At 39.3% G+C, this 19,477-nt stretch overlaps 1 pseudogene; it reads left to right on the forward strand.

Annotated features, from left to right (window-relative positions):
• Positions 1–3,447: 3,447 nt before the first annotated feature.
• LOC129625836 (40S ribosomal protein S11-like) lies at positions 3,448–5,623 on the forward strand (annotated as a pseudogene).
• Positions 5,624–19,477: the final 13,854 nt, after the last annotated feature.

The raw sequence follows: 19,477 nt of genomic DNA on the forward strand, positions 1-19,477 counted from the left end.
ATGCCAAAACCTTTGACTGTGTGGATCACAAAAATCTGTGGAAAATTCTGAAAGAGATGGGAATACCAGACCACCTGACCTGCTTCTTGAGAAACCTATATGCAGGTCAGGAAGCAACAGCTAGAACTGGACATGGAACAACAGACTGGTTCCAAATAGGAAAAGGAGTACGTCAAGGCTGTATATTGTCAGCCTGCTTATTTAACTTATATGCAGAGTACATCATGAGAAACGCTGGGCTGGAAGAAGCACAAGCTGGAATCAAGATTGCCAGGAGAAATATTGATAACCTCAGATTAGCAGCAGCAATAGCAGATATGCAGATGACACCACCCTTATGGCAGAAAGTGAAAAACTAAAAAGCCTCCTGATGAAAGTGAGAGAGGAGAGTGAAAAAGTTGGCTTAAAGCTCAACATTCAGAAACGAAGATCATGGCATCTGGTCTCATCACTTCATGGGAAATAGATGGGGAAACAGTGGAAACAGTGTCAGACTTTATTTTTGGGGGCTCCAAAATCACTGCAGATGGTGACTGCAGCCATGAAATTAAAAGACGTTTACTCCTTGGAAGGAAAGTTATGACCAACCTAGACAGCGTATCAAAAAGCAGAGACATTACTTTGTCAACAAAGGTCTGTCTAGTCAAGGCTATGGTTTTTCCAGTAGTCATGTGTGGATGTGAGAGTTGGACTATAAAGAAAGCTAAGCGCTGAAGAATTGATGCTTTTGAACTGTTGGAGAAGTTGGAGAAGACTCTTGAGAGTCCCTTGGACTGCAAGGAGATCCAACCAGTCCATCCTAAAGGAAATCAGTCCTGGGTGTTCATTGGAAGGACTGATGTTGAAGCTGAAACTCCAGTACTTTGGCCACCTGACTCATTTGAAAAGACCCTGATGCTGGGAAAGATTGGGGGCAGGAGTAGAAGGGGATGACAAAGGATGAGATGGTTGGATGGCATCAAAGACTCAGTGGACATGAGTTTGGGTGGACTCCAGGAGTTGGTGATGGACAGGGAGGCCTGGCATGCTGCGGTTCATGGGGTTGCAAAGAGTTGGACACGGTTGAGTGACTGAACTGAACGGAACTGATTGTTACTTTGGCTAAGTGAATAACTATTGTTTCACAGTGAATATAAGCTGGTACCAAACTGGAATTTATTTGGTTTTCTCTTTTTATTAAGAGAACACAGTTTTTTTGGAATGAATGTGACTTTTGATAACAAGACTGTGTGAATTTCTTTGCCTTTAAATGATTTATATTTGTTTTTAAAGCCTTTTGTTACTTTGATAAAAATGAATAAATATTATTTCAAAATGATCTATGAAGATAAATTTCATTCTGCTTCTACAAAAAATTAACCCCTCATTGTCAGACTTTTACCATCCTGATGTCCTTGTAACATGGCAACAGCCTACTTGTAAATCAGGGAATTTAAAATGGGTAAACAATAGCTGTAATAAAACAGTCAGGGCTCTGGGAAATCCAAGACAGCCGCTTGGCTTTCTGGCTCCCAGACAAACTTCATTTTTTATTTGATGGGTTAAAGCCTTTCCTGGCTGCAGGGTTAACGCCTTCACAAAGGAAAAAAAAAAGATTAAAAGTGTGTCTTTCACTTAGAGTATACTTTCTACCATCTCCAGTGATCAAGGCACCCACTTCATGGGACAATCATACAAGCCTTAACAAAAACTTCACAAACTTCTTAAAACTATCACTGTTACAATCAACCTCAATCATCAGGCAAGGACAATAGAATGAAGATTAATTACAAGGGATTAAATAAACTGCCACATATGATTAAAATTTTCATGAGTTTTTGTCTGATACATTACTGGCTTCTAATCTTCACTTTCAGATATAAAGAAGCTCTTCTCCTCAAGCTACTTATGGTTTAAAATAATTTGGTAATTTATACCTGTGGGCAAAATTAAAACATTTTTCTTTTCTCTAACTTGTCCCTCCAGAAATTGGAGACACTTGGGTTCTGAATAGTCTTATCAGGTAAATAAAAGACTGTCTCCTGAAATATACAGAAGTCTCAAAACCTTTAGAGGGTTTTGGGAAACTCTAGAGGGAAAAAAATTCACCTAGGTCTATGGCATCTATAGCCAATGGACCAAATTTATTTTAAAAGCAAATTAGTCTTGTCTGTGTTTAATAAAAATGGGGAAAATTTTAGAAAAAATATGTTTCACTAAATATTAAATTCTAGTTTTATTAATTAAGATATGTGTTTCCTAAAACTCACTTCTGAGATAATTCCTTGCTGTTATGTTGTATCGTTACAATATTTAACTGAGTTAATAAAGGACATTATAAGTTTTTTTCTGAAACCTAGCTTCATAATCAGTCTTTGCATAATGATCAGATGCTCCATGATCTACAACCAGAAGATTAACAACAGGCAATAGTCATTTAACAAAGTCAGGAATCTAAGTATACACTGGGCTGTGCCTAGTAAAAGTTCTTCAGTTCTTACTTGTGACCTTACTATTATTACTAGCTATATTGTTTGTTTTCTATATTGCCTGTTTCAGAAAGTTGTTGTCTCTTACACTACTAAATGGGTGACTGAGCCTCTGATAAAATGATGATGTATAGTTCCATATGAGATCAATGATTCTAAAGATATAATTTTAGAATATGGGAATAAGCAACAAGAGGGAATATTTTCCTGTACTATAAGGGACTACTACTAAGGCAGATATGGTCCAGAATTGCCTAGTCCAGGAACAGCACATTAAGTGGCCAATCAGAAAAATCTTCTCCAGACCTGGGAATGAGTATTTCTAAACAGTTATAAAATGGCTGTAAAATGCCTCTAAATAATGGTCAAATTTATGGCCATAGGGGCTTTGCCAACCAGAAACTAGCACTTGCCATCTGCCTCTACACAGATTAAATCAGGGTTGCTGCAGTTGCCAACCTTCAATACCCCTTGAAAGGAGTTCAAGGTAAAGATCAGGAATGAGGCACTCTGTGCTCTGGGAAAAATGGGCAGGACAGGACTTCAGATAGTTAGATGTTTTCAGATAAGTATTTTCATGAGCCCCAGTTCTTGCATCTTCTCATACCTAAAGAAACACTAACATCATAGATGTATGTATGGTCCTGGTTCTCTTGGCTAGCCCCTTTTCTGGGCCCCTTGGCAGCTTTTCTACCTCTATTAATCTTCAGGTCATCTTTAACCTTCTTGTTAAGTTTATTTCTTTCAGAATACAACAAATAAATTTCCAGATGCTGTTACGATAAGGATACCAGCCAGTTGACACATGCTAGAACAAACCGCTATGTCATTTTGTGGACTTTCATCTCCCTCCATAAAGGTACCCTGAAAGAGAGTGGGCATTGAGACCCAGGACCCACAATGTCCCTGGGACCCAAGACCCCCCGGGGCCCCTGTCCAGTCTAATGAAGCCAGAGAGCAGTCTTTGCCCCTTTCCCCAATGACCTGGGTCATGACCCAAGATGGGGATAGTCAGTCAGTTAGACATGAGCAGGGTACTAAAGGGCCAAAGATTTGATCCATAGATAAAGAGGTGGGGGGAATGTAGAGTCCTGCCCCAAGGTCAGAGCTGTGACACCTTGCACCAAGGCCACAGACACAGAGCCCAGAACCAAGGCCACCTCCAGAACTGACTAAACCCAATTGTAACCATTGCCAAAGTCCCCCGCAATCATCACCAACAGGCTTCCTGACTCCAAATGAGGTAAAAATGCCCACCCCAGTAGTCACCCTATAGTGCCCTAACCAATCACCTAATGCCTCTTGTTCAAAGTGAAAGAAGAGAGTGAAAAAGTTGGCTTAAAGCTTAACATTCAAAAAACTAAGATCATGGTATCCAGTTCCATCACTTCGTGGCAAATACATGGGGAAACAGTGGAAACAGTGGCTGACTTTATTTTGGGGGGCTCCAAAATCACTGCAGATGGTGACTGCAGCCATGAAATTAAAAGATGCTTGCTCCTTGGAAGAAAAGCTATGACCAACCTAGACATCATGTTAAAAAGCAGAGACATTACTTTGTCAACAAAGGTCCGTCTAGTCAAAACTATGGTTTTTCCAGTGGTCATGTATGGATGTGAGAGTTGGACTATAAAGAAAGCTGAGCGTCAAAGAATTGATGCTTTTGAACTGTAGTGTTGGAGAAGACTCTTGAGAGTCCCTTGGACTGCAAGGAGATCCAACCAGTCCATCCTAAAGGAAATCAGTCGTGAATATTCATTGGAAGGACTGATGTTGAAGCTGAAACTCCAATACTTTGGTCATCTGATGCAAAGAGCCAACTCTTTGGAAAAGACCCTGATGCTGGTAAAGATTGAAGGCAGGAGGAGAAGGAGACAACAGAGGATGAGATGGTTGGATAGCAACCACAACAAGAAAAGCCACTGCAATGAGAAGCCCACACATGGAACTAAAAAAAAGACCATGCAGCAACGAAGACCCAGCACAGCCAAAAATAAATAAAAATAATTTTTTTAAAAAGAGAGACAGAATGGCTTGATACCAAGGGCCAGGCAACCAAGCAGAGTTGTGAAATCTATTTAAATGGGGAAGCAGTACTGTGTAGTTGGCATGCCACTACTAAAGATCCCGAGTGCCACAACTAGAGAACTCACATGCCACAACAAAGATCAAAAATCCCACATGATGCAACTAAGACCTGGTGCAGCCAAATAAATAAATATTTTTAAAAAATAGATTTCCAACTGTCTATGTTTTTTTAAAGGGGTGGGAAGGAGTTCCCAGGTGACAGAGTGGTAAAGAATCTGCCTGCCAAAGCAGGAGACACAAGAGACACAGTTGGATCCCTGGGTTGGGAAGATTCCCTGGAGAAGGAAATGGCCACCCATTCCAGCACTCCAATATTCTTGCCTGGAAAATTCCACGGACAGAGGAGCCTGGCAGGTTACAGTCCATGGGGCCGCAGACAGAGGGACACGACTGAGCAACTGAGGGCATTTAGAAAAACAGGGCCTTTTTTCAGGCAACCTGGAAGATGAACATGGGAACCAAAAGCAACCGACCATCTTTCAAATAAGAAGAGGGTTCTGCCTGGGGAAACTGGCAAAGAAAAGCTCCCTCCATACTACAAGAACATTGGACTGGGCTTCAAGACTCCAAATGAGGCATCGAGGCACCTACATTGGCAAAAAATTCCCTTTTACTGGTAATGTCTCCATTGGAGGGCAGATCCTGTCTGGTGCGGTGACAGAAATGAAGATGCAGAGGACAACCGTCATCTGCCGAGACTACCTTCACTACAACCACTTTGAGAAGCACCATAAGAACATGTCCCTGCACCTTTCCCCCTGCTTCAGGGACGTCCAGATCAGCGACATTGTCACAGTGGGTGAGTGCTGAGCAAGACTGTGTGCTTCAACATGCTCAAGGCCACCAAGGCTGCCGGAACCATGAATTGGTTCCAGAAGTTCTGAGACTGGTCCCTTGCCCACTGCCTCAAACAAAATAAAGTTATTTTCCCAGTCAAAAAAAAAAAAAAAAAAAAAACCCAGCAACCACAAGAAAGTTGAAATGGCTATGATATTAATAATATCATACAAAACAGACTTTACAACAAAAAGAGTTTACTAGAGACACAGAAGGGTATAACATCATGATAAAAATATCAGCACATCAGAAGATAACAGTTACAAACATAAACACATCTAATAACAGATCATCAAAATACATGAAGCAAAAACTGACAGAAATGAAAGAAGAAATACACACCTCAACAATCAAATTTGGAGAATCCAATACACCACTTTCAATTACAGATAAAACAAACCCTCATTTAATGAGATAAAATAAAGCTTCAACAACAACACTAAAATTAGACCTTACAAACAACTATAAAACCCTCCACCCAACAACAGAATATATATTCTTCTCAAGGAACAGGGAACAGTCTCCAGGATAGATATTATACTAGGCCATTAAAAAAAAAAAAACCTCAGTAAATCTAAAAGGCTAGAAATAACTCAAGATATATTTTTCACTACAATAAAAAGAAATTAGAAATCAACTGCACGAAAAAAAAAAAAGGGAAATTCGCAAATACATGGAAATTAAACAATGAACTCCCAAACAATAATGGGTCTAAGAAGAAATCAAAAGGGAAATCAGGAAGTTATTTGAGATGAATGAAAATCAAGACACAACATACCAAAACTTGTTAAATGCAATTAAAGCAGTGCTTAGAAGGAAATTTACAACTGTAATGGAGTTATTAAGAAAGGAGAGAGGACTTCCCTAGTGGTCCATTGCTTAAGAATTGATCTCCCTACCTGTGGCGGATTCATTTTGATATCTGGCAAATCTAATACAGTTATGTAAAGTTTAAAAATAAAATAAAATTAAAAAAAAAAAAATAATAAAATAAATAAATTTATATTAAAAAAAAAAAAAAAAAAAAAAAAAAAAAGAATTGATCTCCCAATGTAGGGGACACAGGTTCTATCCCTGATCTGGGAAGATTCCACATGCCTCTGAGCAACTAAGCCTGTGCCCCACAACTACTGAGCCCCTGCTCTAGACTCTGTGAGCCACAACTACTGAAGCCTGTGTGCCTTTGCGTCCGTCCTTTGCAAAAAAGGAAGCCACCGCAATGAGAGGTTCGCACACAGCAACCGGAGAATAGTCTCTGCTCACACAACTAGAAAAAGCCCACATATAGCAACAAAGACCTAGCGCAGCCAAAAATAAATAAATGAATAAAAAGAGAGAGATCACAAATCAGTAACCTAAAGCAAGCAAAGAAGGAAATAATAAAGAATACAGCAGACATTATTAAAATAGTGACGATAAAAACACTGAAAAGCAGTGAAACCAAATGCTGATCCCTCAAAAAGATCTACACAATTGATATACATTTAGCAATATTAACCAAGATAAAAACAAAGATGATTTAAATTACCAGTATCAGAAATGAAAGGACATTACTATTTACCTTGGAGAAATTTAAAAAATTATAAAAGAATTTTATGAATTGTAGGCCAAAAATGTATAAATTAGATGAAATGCACAAATTCCCAGAAAGACACAAACTACCAAAACTGGCTCAAGAAGAAATAGACAATCTGAGTTTATCTAAGTCAGTGAAGAGGTTGAAATAGTAATTTAAAAACTTCCCACAGAGAAAAGCCCAGGCTCAGATGGCTTCATCACTGAATTCTACCAAACATATAAAGAATTCATAACAATTCTTCAAAAACTATTCTAAAAAACAGAACACAAAAAAAGGAGAAGGAATTCTCTAGCAGTTCAGTGGTTAGGGCTCTATGCTTCCACTGATGAGAGCACAAGCTCAATCCTTGGTCAGGGAACTAAGACCCTATGTGCCACATAGCATGGCCAAAATAAAATAATTTTTTTAAAGTTTTAAACAAAAAATAGAAGTTGAGAGAATATTTCCCAAGTCATTTCATGGGACCAATATAACTCTTATGCCAAAAACAAAGACATCATAAGAAAAGAAAATTACTGATCAATATCTCTTATGAATATGGTTACAATAATCCTTGGAGAAGGAAATGGCAACCCACTCCAGTATTCTTGCCTCAAGAATCCCATGGACAGAGGAGTCTGGCGGGCCATGGTCCACAGGGTCGCAGAGGGTAGGACACGACTGAAGTGACTAAGCAAGCACGCACGCACAATAATCCTCAACAAAATTTAGCATTTTATAAAAAGATTTGTTCAGGCTTCCCTGGTGGTCTGGTAGTTAAGAATCTGCCTGCCAGTGCAGGGGGCACAGGTTCAACCCCTGAATGGGGAAGGTCCCACATGCTGCAGGGCAACTAAGCCTGTGAGCCACAACCACTGAGACTGCACAATGCAACTACTGAACACTTGCACCTCAAGCCTATGCTCTGCAATGAGAGAAGCCACCACAACGACAAGTGTATGCATCACAACTAGAGAGGGGCCCACACTTGCCACAACCAGAGAAAGCCCATGCACAGCAACAAAGACCCAGGGCAGCCAAACATAAATAAATAAAATAATTAATTAATAAAAAAAAGATTTGCTCACTATGATCAACTGGGATTTATTCTACTAATGCAAGTTTGGTTGTATATCTGAAAACCAATTAATATGGTATATCACATCAGTAATATAAGACATCACATCCAATACTTTTTTATGATTAAAAAACTCAACAGACTTGGAATATAAAGGAATTAACCTCATAATGGAATTTTATGAAAAAAACCACAGTTAACATCACACCTAACAGTAAAAAATTAGATGCTTTCCCACTAAGATTTAGAACAAGACAAGAATGTTCACTCTTGCTACCTCTAATCAACATTATCTTGGAGGTTCTAGCCAAGACAATTAGAAAGAAATAAAAGGTATCTAGATTGAAAAGAAAGAAGTAAAATGATCTCCATTTTCAGATGGAATGAACTTGTATACAGGAATTCCTAAGGTATCCACTAAAAAAAATATTAGAATTAATAAATAAGTTCTGCAAAGTTGTAAAAGATCGATAAAAATAAATTATACTTCTATACATTTGCAATGAACAATCTAAATATGAAATTAAAAATAGCATTAACAATACCATCATAAGGAATAAAATACTTAGGCAAAACTTTAATAAAAGACATATAGAACTTATACTCTGAGAACTACAAAATGCTGTTGAAAAAAAAATTAAACTGGATCTAAATAACTGGAAAAAACATCCCATGTTCTGATCAGAACTAACGGTTAATATACAATACTCCCAGACTGATCTACAGATTCAATACCATCTCTATCTACTTTGTAGAAATTGATGAGCTAACACTAAGATAAGTACAGAAAACCAAGAATAGCCAAAACAACACACTTTCCCATTTCAAATTTATTACAAAGCAATGATAATAAAGACAATTTGGTACTGGGAAAAGAGCAAACACACAGATCAATGGAACAGAATTGAGTGACCAAAAATAAAACCATGTATCTAGGATCAATTGATTTGAACCCAAAGTTCAATGGTTGAACCCAAAGTTCAACCTTGGGACCAAAGTTGGATGGTCCAAAGACCATCAATGGGAAAAGAACAGTATTTTCAATAAATGGTTTAGGAACAATTAGAATTAGACACTTATCTCACACAATATACAAAAATTAACTCAAAATTTATCAAAGATCTAAACTTAAGAGGTAAAACTATAAAACTCTTGGAAGACAACACAGAGGGAATCTTCATGATCCTATATTTGGCAATGATACTTTAATAAGACATCAAAAGCACAGGCAACAAAAATTAAACTGACAATCAAAATTAAAAAATTTTGTGCATGAAAGGACACCATCAAGAGAGTGAAAAGACAACCCATGAAATAGGGGAAAAATTTTGAAATCTGGTAAAGGATTAATGTCTAGAATTTTAAACTCACATCTCAAGGACAAAAGCACACAGAAACAACACCAATCCAAAACCAGCAAAAGTCTTGAATAGGCATTTCACCAAAGATGATATACAGATGTCTAATAACCTCAGATATGCAGATGACACCACCTTTATGGCAGAAAGTGAAGAAGAACTAAAGAGCCTTTTGATGAAAGTGAAAGAGGAGAGTGAAAAAGTTGGCTTAAAGCTCAACATTCAGAAAACTAAGATCATGGCATCCGGTCCCATCACTTCATGGCCAATAGATGGGGAAACAATGGAAACAGTGAGAGACTATTTTTTTGAGCTCCAAAATCACTGCAGATGGTGATTGAAGCCATGAAATTAAAAGACGCTTACTCCTTGGAAGGAAAGTTATGACCAACCTAGACAACACATTAAAAAGCAGAGACATTACTTTGCCAACAAAGGTCCATCTAGTCAAGGCTATGGTTTTTCCAGTGGTCATGTATGGATGCGAGAGAGTTGGACTGTAAAGAAAGCTGAGCACCGAAGAATTGATGCTTTTGAACTGTGGTGTTGGAGAAGACTCTTGAGAGTCCCTTGGACTGCAAGGAGATCCAACCAGTCCATTCTGAAGGAGATCAGCCCAGGGAGTTCTTTGGAAGGACTGATGTTGAAGCTGAAACTCCAATACTTTGGCCATCTGATGCAAAGAGCTGACTCACTTGAAAAGACCCTGATGCTGGGAAAGATTGAGGGTAGGAGGAGAAGGGGATGACAGAGGATGAGATGGTTGGATGGCATCATCGACTCGATGGACATGGGTTTGGGTGGACTCTGGGAGTTGGTAATGGACAGGGAGGCCTGGCGTGCTGCAATTCATCCATACAGTGAAACATTATCCACTCTTAAAAAGGAAGGAAATCCTGACATATGCCACAACACAGATGAACCTTGAAGAATTCTGCTGAGTGAAATAAGCCAGATACCAAAAGACAAATACTGGGACATCCATGCTGGTCCAGTGGCTAAGAATCTGAGTTCCCAATGCAGAGGGCCTGGGTTCAATCCCTGGTCAGGGAACTAGATCCCACATGCCTCAACTAAAGTTCAAATGACACAACTAAAGATCTCGCACACCCCAACAAAGACCCAGTGAAGCCAAAAAAACCCAAAAAGACAAATACTGTATGATCCCACTTACATGAGGTACTTAAAGTAGTCAAAATCGTAAAGAAGAAAGTATAATGGTGGTTGCCAGGAGTTAGGGGAAGGGGAAAATGGGAGGTTATTGTTTAGTGTATTTTCATTTTACAAAGTGAAAAAACATCTAGAAATGATGGTGGTAATGACTACACAGTATGAATGTATGCAATGCCACTGAACTGGACACTTAAAAATGGTTAAGGGAACTTCCCTGATAGTCCAGTGGTTAAGAATCCACCTTCCGTTGCAGGGGACTTAGGTTTAATTCTTGGTCAGGGAACAAAGATCCCACATACGGCAGGGGGACTAAGACTATGAACCTCAACTACTGAGCCTCTGCACACATTCTAGCATCCCTGTGCCACAACAAGGAGCCTGCATGCCAGAACAAAGTTTCCACGTGCCACAACTGAGACCCTATGTTAACCGCTCAGTTGTGTCCAACTCTTTGCTACCCTCTGGACTATAGCCCGCCAGGCTCCTCAGTCCACGGGATTCTCCAGGCAAGAATACTGGAGTGGGTTGCCATTCCCTTCTTCAGGGGATCTTCCCAACCCAGGAATTGAACCCAGGTCTCCTGCACTGTATGCAGGTTCTTTCCCTCTGACCCTATGCAGCCAAATAAATAATCATATATTTTTTTAAAAGGTTAAGATAGGGGAATTCTCTGGCAGTCTAGTGGTTAGGACTCCATGTTTTACTGCCAAGGGCCTGGGTTTGATCCCCAGTTGGGAAACTAAGATCCCCCAAGCCTCACAGAGCTGCCAAAATAAACAAATAAAAATACGTTATTTAATGGTTACAGTAGGAAATTTTATGTTCTGTGTATTTTACCACAATAAAAAAGTTGGAAGAAAAACAAAAATTCCTTGTCTTTGCCTCTGAACATGCACACCTAATATATTCCTTATCTCTGTTAATGGGTTTACATACTATCTATTGCGCATATTCCCTCAAGCTAGAAGCCTCTTGGACCATCCTCCTGGGCACATTCTATGGGTCATGGACTCTTGAATTCAGAAAGACACTTTGATCCACCCTCTCCTTTGCCTCTGCCTTGGTTCAGGTCCCTCTCACGTCATGTTGTTCAGTCACTAAGTCATGTCCAACTCTTTGCGACCCCATGAACTGCAGCATGTCAAGCTCCCCTGTCCTTCATTATCTCCTGAAGTTTGCTCAGATTCATGTTCATTTAGTCGGTGATGCTACCTAACCATCTCATTCTCTGTCACTCCTTTCTCCTTCTGCCCTTAATCTTTCCCTACATAAGGGTCTTTTCCAGTAAGTTGGCCCTTCACATCAGGTGGCCAAACTATTGGAGCTTCAGCTTCAGCATCAGTTCTTCCAATGAATATTCAGAAGTGATTTCCTTTAGGACTAACTGTTTTGATCTCCTTGCTGTCCAAGGGACTTTCAAGAGTTTTCTCCAACACCACAGTTAGAAAGCATTAATTCTTTGGTGCTCAGCCTTCTTTATGGTCCAGCTCTCACATCTGTACATGACTACTGGAAAAACCATAGCTTTGACTGTACAGACCTTGGTTGGCAAAGTGATGTCTCTGCTTTTTAATATGATGTCTAGGTTTATCACAGCTTTCCAAGGAGTAAGTGTCTTAATTTCATGACTGCAGTCACTGTTCACAGTGATTTGGGAGCCCAAGAAAATAAAATCTTTTACTGCTTCCACCTTTTCCCCTTCTATTTGCCCTGAAGTGATGGGACCAGGTACCATATTGCAATAGCTTATGCACTATCACCAGCTTTATGTTTAAAACAGTAATCCAATCCTATCATTTTTCTGCATAAAAATATTTAATAACTCATCACTGCCCACAGAACAAGCATAGCTTTCAAAGTATTCTCAGCATAACTTTCTACATCTAGCTCCTATCAATCTCCACACTAGGCTCTAGCTCCCATTCCCTAGGGTTACACATACATGCCTTAACTTACCTTCCATTATACATAGTTTTCCCATTATCTAAAACTAACTTTCTCTCCTTCATGTAGAGAATTTGTAATCACCCTCCAAAGCTCAGAATCAACATCTCATCCATGATTCTCCATTCAAGACACTTGGTTGCTTCTTTCATCAGCCAGTCAATAAAAACTGAAAGCCAACTATGTGCCCTAGTACTCCTCTGTCCATGGAATTCTCCAGGCAAGAATACTGGAGTGTGTAGCCATTCCCTTCTCCAGGGGATCTTCCTGACCCAGGGATCGAACCCAGGTCTCCTGCATTGCAGGCAGATTCTTTACCCTCTGAACCACCAGGGAAGAATAATACAAGGTACTAAGGCCACAGGAAACAAGAGTCTGTTTGACCCGGACTCTAATAGTCTGCTGCCATGCTAAATTGCTTCAGTCATGTAAAACTCTTTGTGACCCCCATCGACTGTAGCCCACCAGGCTCCCAGGCAAGAATACTGGAGTGGGTTGCCATTTCTTTCTCCAAAATAAATAAACAAACAAACTTTTTTCAAAAAAAGAAGAGCTGATTGTTGGCAGCTCAATAATTATATATATTTTTGAAACATATAGGACTTCCCTGGTCATCCAGTGGTTAAGACTCCACATTTTCTATGCAGGGGCACAGATTGGATCCCTGGTCAGGGAAGTTCCCCATGATGTGGGGTGTAACCAAAAATTAATCAATTAATTATAAAACAATAGCATAGAAAGCAAAAATTGTTATAATCAAATTATTTCAAGTCTCTAGCATTATTCAAGAAGTGTGAAAAATACTAATTTAGGGTAAATTATGGTGAGTTAAGAATGCTTATTACAATCCCTAGATGTTGTTGTTCGGTCACTAAGTTGTGCCCAACTCTTTGCTACCTGATGGACTGCAGTATACCAGGCTTCTCTGTCTTCCACTATCTCTCAGAGTTTGCTCAAACTCATGTCCATTGAGTCAGCAATATCATCCAACCTCTGTCATCCCCTCCTTCTTTTGCCTTCAATCTTTCCCAGCATCAGGGTCTTTTCTAATGAGTCGGCTCTTTGCATCAGGTGGCCCAAGTATTGGAGCTTCAGCTTCAGCATCAGTCCTTCCAATGAATAGTCAGGGTTGATTTCTTTTAGGATTGACTGATTTGATCTCCTTGATGTCCCAGAGACTCTCAAGAGTCTTCTCCAGCACTACAGTTCACACCACTAAAAGAGTAATCAAATAATAATAAAATATCTAAATAGTTAAATATTAATGAAAATAAAGACTAAAAAGTGGAATGATAAAAATCATTGTTCAGGGCTTCCCTGGTGGCTCAAAGGTAAAGAATCTGCCTGCCAACGCAGGTGACACAGACTCTATCCCTGGTCCAGGAAGAATCCACATGCCTGGGGCAACTGGGCCAGTGTACCACAACTACTGAGCCCATGTGCCCTGGAGCTTGTGCTCTTCAACAAGAGAAGCCACCGCAATGAGAAGCTCGTGCGCTGCAACTAGAGTAGCTCCTGCTCATTGCAACTAGAGAAAAGCCCACACAGCAGCAAAGACACAGCACAGCCAAAAATAAATATATTAAAAAATTTTAAGTCATTGTTCAATACAAAAGAAGGCCAAAAAAGAGAAAGAATGAAGGAACAAAGAACAGATAGAACAAAATAAACAGCAAAATAGTAGAAATAAACACACTATATCATAACAAAATTAAATGGAAATGAAGTAAAATACTCTAAATAAAAAATAAAGATTATCAGTCTGGATTTAAAAAATACAACTATATGCTATTTACAAGTAACACACTTTAAATATAAGCTATATAAGGTTAAAAGAACACAATAGAACAGGACCAAAAAAGATGCGCCATACAAATACAAACAGAAAAAAGCTGGCTTAGCTAAATTATTATTGGGCAAAATAGACTTTAAGATAAGTTCACACTGATAAAAGTGTTTGTATAGCTAAAGATACAAGTTTTTAATTGCATCTTTAGAAATAAAATATATGAAACAAAAAATAACAGAACCAAAAAGTAGACAAACCTACAATCATTGTTGGAGACTCGAACACACACATGTCTCAGTAAAGTATCAGTAGGGATACAGAAGATCTGAACCTACTATCAACTACATTGACATAATTGAATATTTATACAACACTATACTCATCAACTGCAAAATACATTCTTTTTAAATACAAATGAAATGTTCACCAAATAGACCAATATGCTGGCCCATAAAACAGATCTCAAGAGACTTCAAAAGACTGAAGTCTGACATGGTATGTTCTCTGATCACAATAAATTAAATAATAAATTAACAAGAAATCAAAAGAAGCCCCAAATATATGGAGATTAAGCAACTCATTTATACAAAGTTCAAGATCAGGCGAAACTAATCCACAGAAACAGAGTTGAAGATAATTTCTTTTGGGTAAGATGAAACAATGAGCATTCTGAGACTCTGAATGTTCTATATCTTAATATAGGCAGTGGTTATACAGGTGTATTTACATATAAAATTCATTCAAGATTTGTATTTATACACTTTAAGTAAGTTGTATATAAAAATGTAAATTAGAGGGACTTCCCTGCTGGTTCAGTGGTTAGGAATCCACCTGCCAATGCAGGGGACACAGGTTGGATCCCTGATCTGAGAAGATTCCACATGCTGCAGGGCAACTAAGCACGTGAGACGCTACCACTGAGCCTCTGTGCCACAGCTACTAAAGCTTAAAGCTTACATGCCCCACAGCCTGTGCTTCTCAGCAAGAGAAGCCTCCACCATGAGAAGTCCATGCACCTCAACTAGAGAGTAGCCTCCACTTAAGGAAACTAGAGAAAGCCCGTGCACAGCAGCAAAGACCCAGTGCAACCAAAAAGGAATTAATTAAGTTAAAAGAAAATAAACCAATCGCTGCTAATTTTTTTAATGTAAATTAGAATAAAAGACATTGGGAATTCCCTGACAGTCCAGTGGTTAGAACTCAGCCTTCTTACTGCCAGGGCCCAGGGTTCAATCCTTGGTCAGGGAACTAAGATCCCACAAACTATGTGGTACAGCCAAAAAAAAGCATATAAAGAAAAAAGACATCAAATTCCATAGTACCTAAAAAGTATCTAGTTTATGGTTGCATTCTAAGTCACATCAGTTGTGTCTAACTCTTTGTGACCCCATGAACTGTGGCCCACCAGGTTCCTATGGCCAAGGGATTCTCCAGGCAAGATTACTGGAGTGGGTTGCCATGCCCTCCTCCAGGGGAATCTTCCTGACCCAAGGATCAAACCTGCATTTCCTTATGTCTCCTGCATTGGCAGATGGGCTCTTAACCCCTGGGAAGCCATCTAGTTCATGGAGGATGCTTAATAAATGTTTAATGAATTAAAAAAGGAGGGAGAAATAAAGAATAGAATGAAAAGGTCTAACATACTTTTATTACCATTTACACCAATTAGATTGGCAAGAGATAAAGAAGTTGGCTAGTACCAAGTCCTGTAGAGAATGAAAATCAATGGAAACCCTTATACTTTGCTGATGAGAATATACATTGATTCAATCACTTTAGAAAGCAATTAGGTGTTAGCTTATAAAGTATATCATTCACATACTCTCAGTTCAGTTCAGTTCAGTTCAGTCACTCAGTCATGTCCGACTCTTTGCAACCCCATGAATCGCAGCATGCCAGGCCTCCCTGTCCATCACCAACTCCTGGAATTTACTCATGTCCATCGAGTCAGTGATGCCATCCAGCCATCTCATCCTCTGTCATCCCCTTCTCCTCCTGTTCCCAATCCCTCCCAGCATCAGGGTCTTTTCCAATGAGTCAACTCTTCGCATGAGGTGGCCAAAATATTGGAGTTTCAGCTTTAGCATCAGTCCTTCCAATGAACACCCAGGACTGATCTCCTTTAGGATGGACTGGTTGGATCTCCTTGCAGTCCAAGGGACTCTCAAGAGTCTTCTACAACAAAACAGTTCAAAAGCATCAATTCTTTGCACTCAGCTTTCTTCACAGTCCAACTCCTACATCCATACATGACCACTGGAAAAACCATAGCCTTGACCAGATGGACCTTTGTTGGCAAAGTAATGTCTCTGCTTTTTAATATGCTATCTAGGTTGGTCATAACTTTCCTTCCAAGGAGTAAGCCTCTTCTAATTTCATGCCTGCAGTCACCATCCGCAGTGATTTTGGAGCCCAAAAAAATAAAGTCTGACACTATTTCCCCATCTATTTCCCATAAAGTGATGGGACCAGATGCCATGATCTTAGTTTTCTGAATGTTGAGCTTTAAGCCAACTTTTTCACTCTCCTCTTTCACTTTCATCAAGAGGCTCTTTAGTTCCTCTTCACTTTCTGCCATAAAGGTGGTGTCATCTGCATATCTGAGGTTACTGATATTTCTCTCGGCAATCTTGATTCCAGCTTGTGCTTCTTCGGCCCAGCGTTTCTCATGATGTACTCTACATATAAGTTAAATAAGCAGGGTGACAATATATAGCCTTGACATACTCCTTTTCCTATTTGGAACCAGTCTGTTGTTCCATGTCCAGTTCTAACTGTTGCTTCCTGACATGCATACACATTTCTCAAGAGGCAGAGCAGATGGTCTGGTATTCCCATCTCTTTCAGAATTTTCCACAGTTTGTTGTGATCCACACAGTCAAAGGCTTTGGCATAGTAAATTAAGCAGAAATAGATGTTTTTCTGGAACTCTCTTGCTTTTTCAATGATCCAATGGATTTGGCAATTTGATCTCTGGTTCCCCTGCCTTTTCTAAAACTAGCTTGAACATCTGGAAGTTCACATTTCATGTACTGCTGAAGCCTGACTTGGAGGATTTTAAGCATTAGTTTACTAGCATGTGAGATGAGCACAACTGTGCGATAGTTTGAGCATTCTTTGGCATTGCCTTTCTTTGGGATTGGAATGAAGGCTGACCTTTTCCAGTCCTGTGGCCATTGCTGAGTTTTCCAAATTTGCTGGCATATTGAGTGCAGCACTTTCACAGCATCATCTTTCAGGATTTGAAATAGCTCGACTGGAATTCCATCACCTCCACTAGCTTTGTTCATAGTGATGCTTTCTAAGGCCCACTTGACTTCACATTCCAGGATGTCTGACTCTAGGTGAGTGATCACACCATCGTGATTATCTGGGTCATGAAGATCTTTTTTGTACAGTTTTTCTGTGTATTCTTGCCACCTGTTCTTAATATCTTCTGCTTCTGTTAGGTCCATACCATTTCTGTCCTTTATCGAGCCCATCTTTGCATGAAATGTTCCCTTGGTATCTCTAATGTTCTTGAAGAGATCTCTAGTCTTTCCCATTCTGTTGTTTTCCTCTATTTCTTTGCATTGATCACTGAGGAAGGCTTTCTTATCTCTTCTTACTATTCTTTGGAACTCTACGTTCAAATGGGAATATCTTTCCTTTTCTCCTTTGTTTTTCACTTCTCTTCTTTTCACAGCTATTTGTAAGGTCTCTTCAGACAGCCATTTTGCTTTTTTGCATTTCTTTTCCATGGGGATGGTCTTGATCTCTGTCTCCTGGACAATGTCATGAACCTCCGTCCATAGTTCATCAGGCACTCTGTCTGTCAGATCTAGTCCCTTAAATCTATTTCTTACTTCCACTGTATAATCATAAGGGATTTGACTTAGGTCATACCTGAATGGTCTAGTGGTTTTCCCTACAGTATCTTCAATTTAAGTCTGAATTTGGCAATAAGGAGTTCATGCTCTGAGCCACAGTCAGCTCCCGGTCTTGTTTTTGCTGACTATATAGAGCTTCTCCATCTTTGGCTGCAAAGAATATAATTAATCTGATTTGGGTGTTGACCATCTGATGATGTTCATGTGTAGAGTCTTCCACCACCTGACAATTCAGCTCCTAGGTGTGGATCCTAAGACGCTCCTGCCCAAGTGCCCCAAGGATTAATTATAAGAATGTTAGTAGTAGCTCTGCTGAAAAGCAAAAACTGGAAACATCTCAAATGTCCATCAATAGTAGAACAGATAAAGCAATTATGGTATATCCACACAATAAAATATTGTCCCCCAGTGACTATGAATGAAACATAGTTGCTTGCAACAACATAGATATCAGAAATTTAATGTTGAATGAAAAAGGACCATCACAGAAAAAAATACAAACAGTATGACACCATGCCTATGAAGCTCAAATGCAAACAAAATTGAACAATATGTTTTCTAAGCATATATGCAATTTTTTTAAAGCAAGGAAATTATAAATACAAAATTCAAAATAACAGGAGGAGGTGGGGAGACAAGATAACATCCTAGTTCAGATTGGATGGTGACTTCGTGAGCGTCCATTATATTTCCATTCTTTATAATTTATATGTAGTATTTTATATGTATTAAATATGATAAAATATTTGTAAATAAAGAAAAAGGCAGTAGAAAGTGTTATAGGAGCATGCAGAAAATGAGTTGTTTACTTCTTCCTGGAAGAGAGGAGACATTAAGAATTTCATCTAGTAGGTGTGTCAGGAGTCCCCAGGTTCAGTGATTCACTAGAAGGCCTCAGAGGACTCAGTATATAACTGTACTCATAGCTATGATATATTATAGCCAAAAGACAAAAATAATCAGCAAAGGGAAAGGGGGCATGGGGAAAAGTCCAAAGGAAACCAAGCATAAACATCCAAGAGTCCCTTCCCAGTAGACTCACACAGGACATAATCAGTTCCTCCAGAATGAAAGTATAACCCCACTTGTGAGGTGCTGTCTACCAGAGAAACTTGCCTGAGCTTAGGCATCCATGGTTTTTATCAGAGGTTAGTTGTGTAGGCACTCTGCCAAGCATGTACGAAAACTTCAGACTCCCAAAAAGAAAGCAGGTGTTTAGCATAAACCATATTGCTAGCACAGTTTAGGCTCAGTGATCCATTGCTATATGTTAGGGTAGTTAGAAACCCTCCTAAAATCCAAATTCCCAGATGCT

This window comes from Bubalus kerabau, chromosome 1, assembly GCF_029407905.1.
Source record: "Bubalus kerabau isolate K-KA32 ecotype Philippines breed swamp buffalo chromosome 1, PCC_UOA_SB_1v2, whole genome shotgun sequence".
NCBI lineage: Eukaryota > Metazoa > Chordata > Mammalia > Artiodactyla > Bovidae > Bubalus > Bubalus kerabau.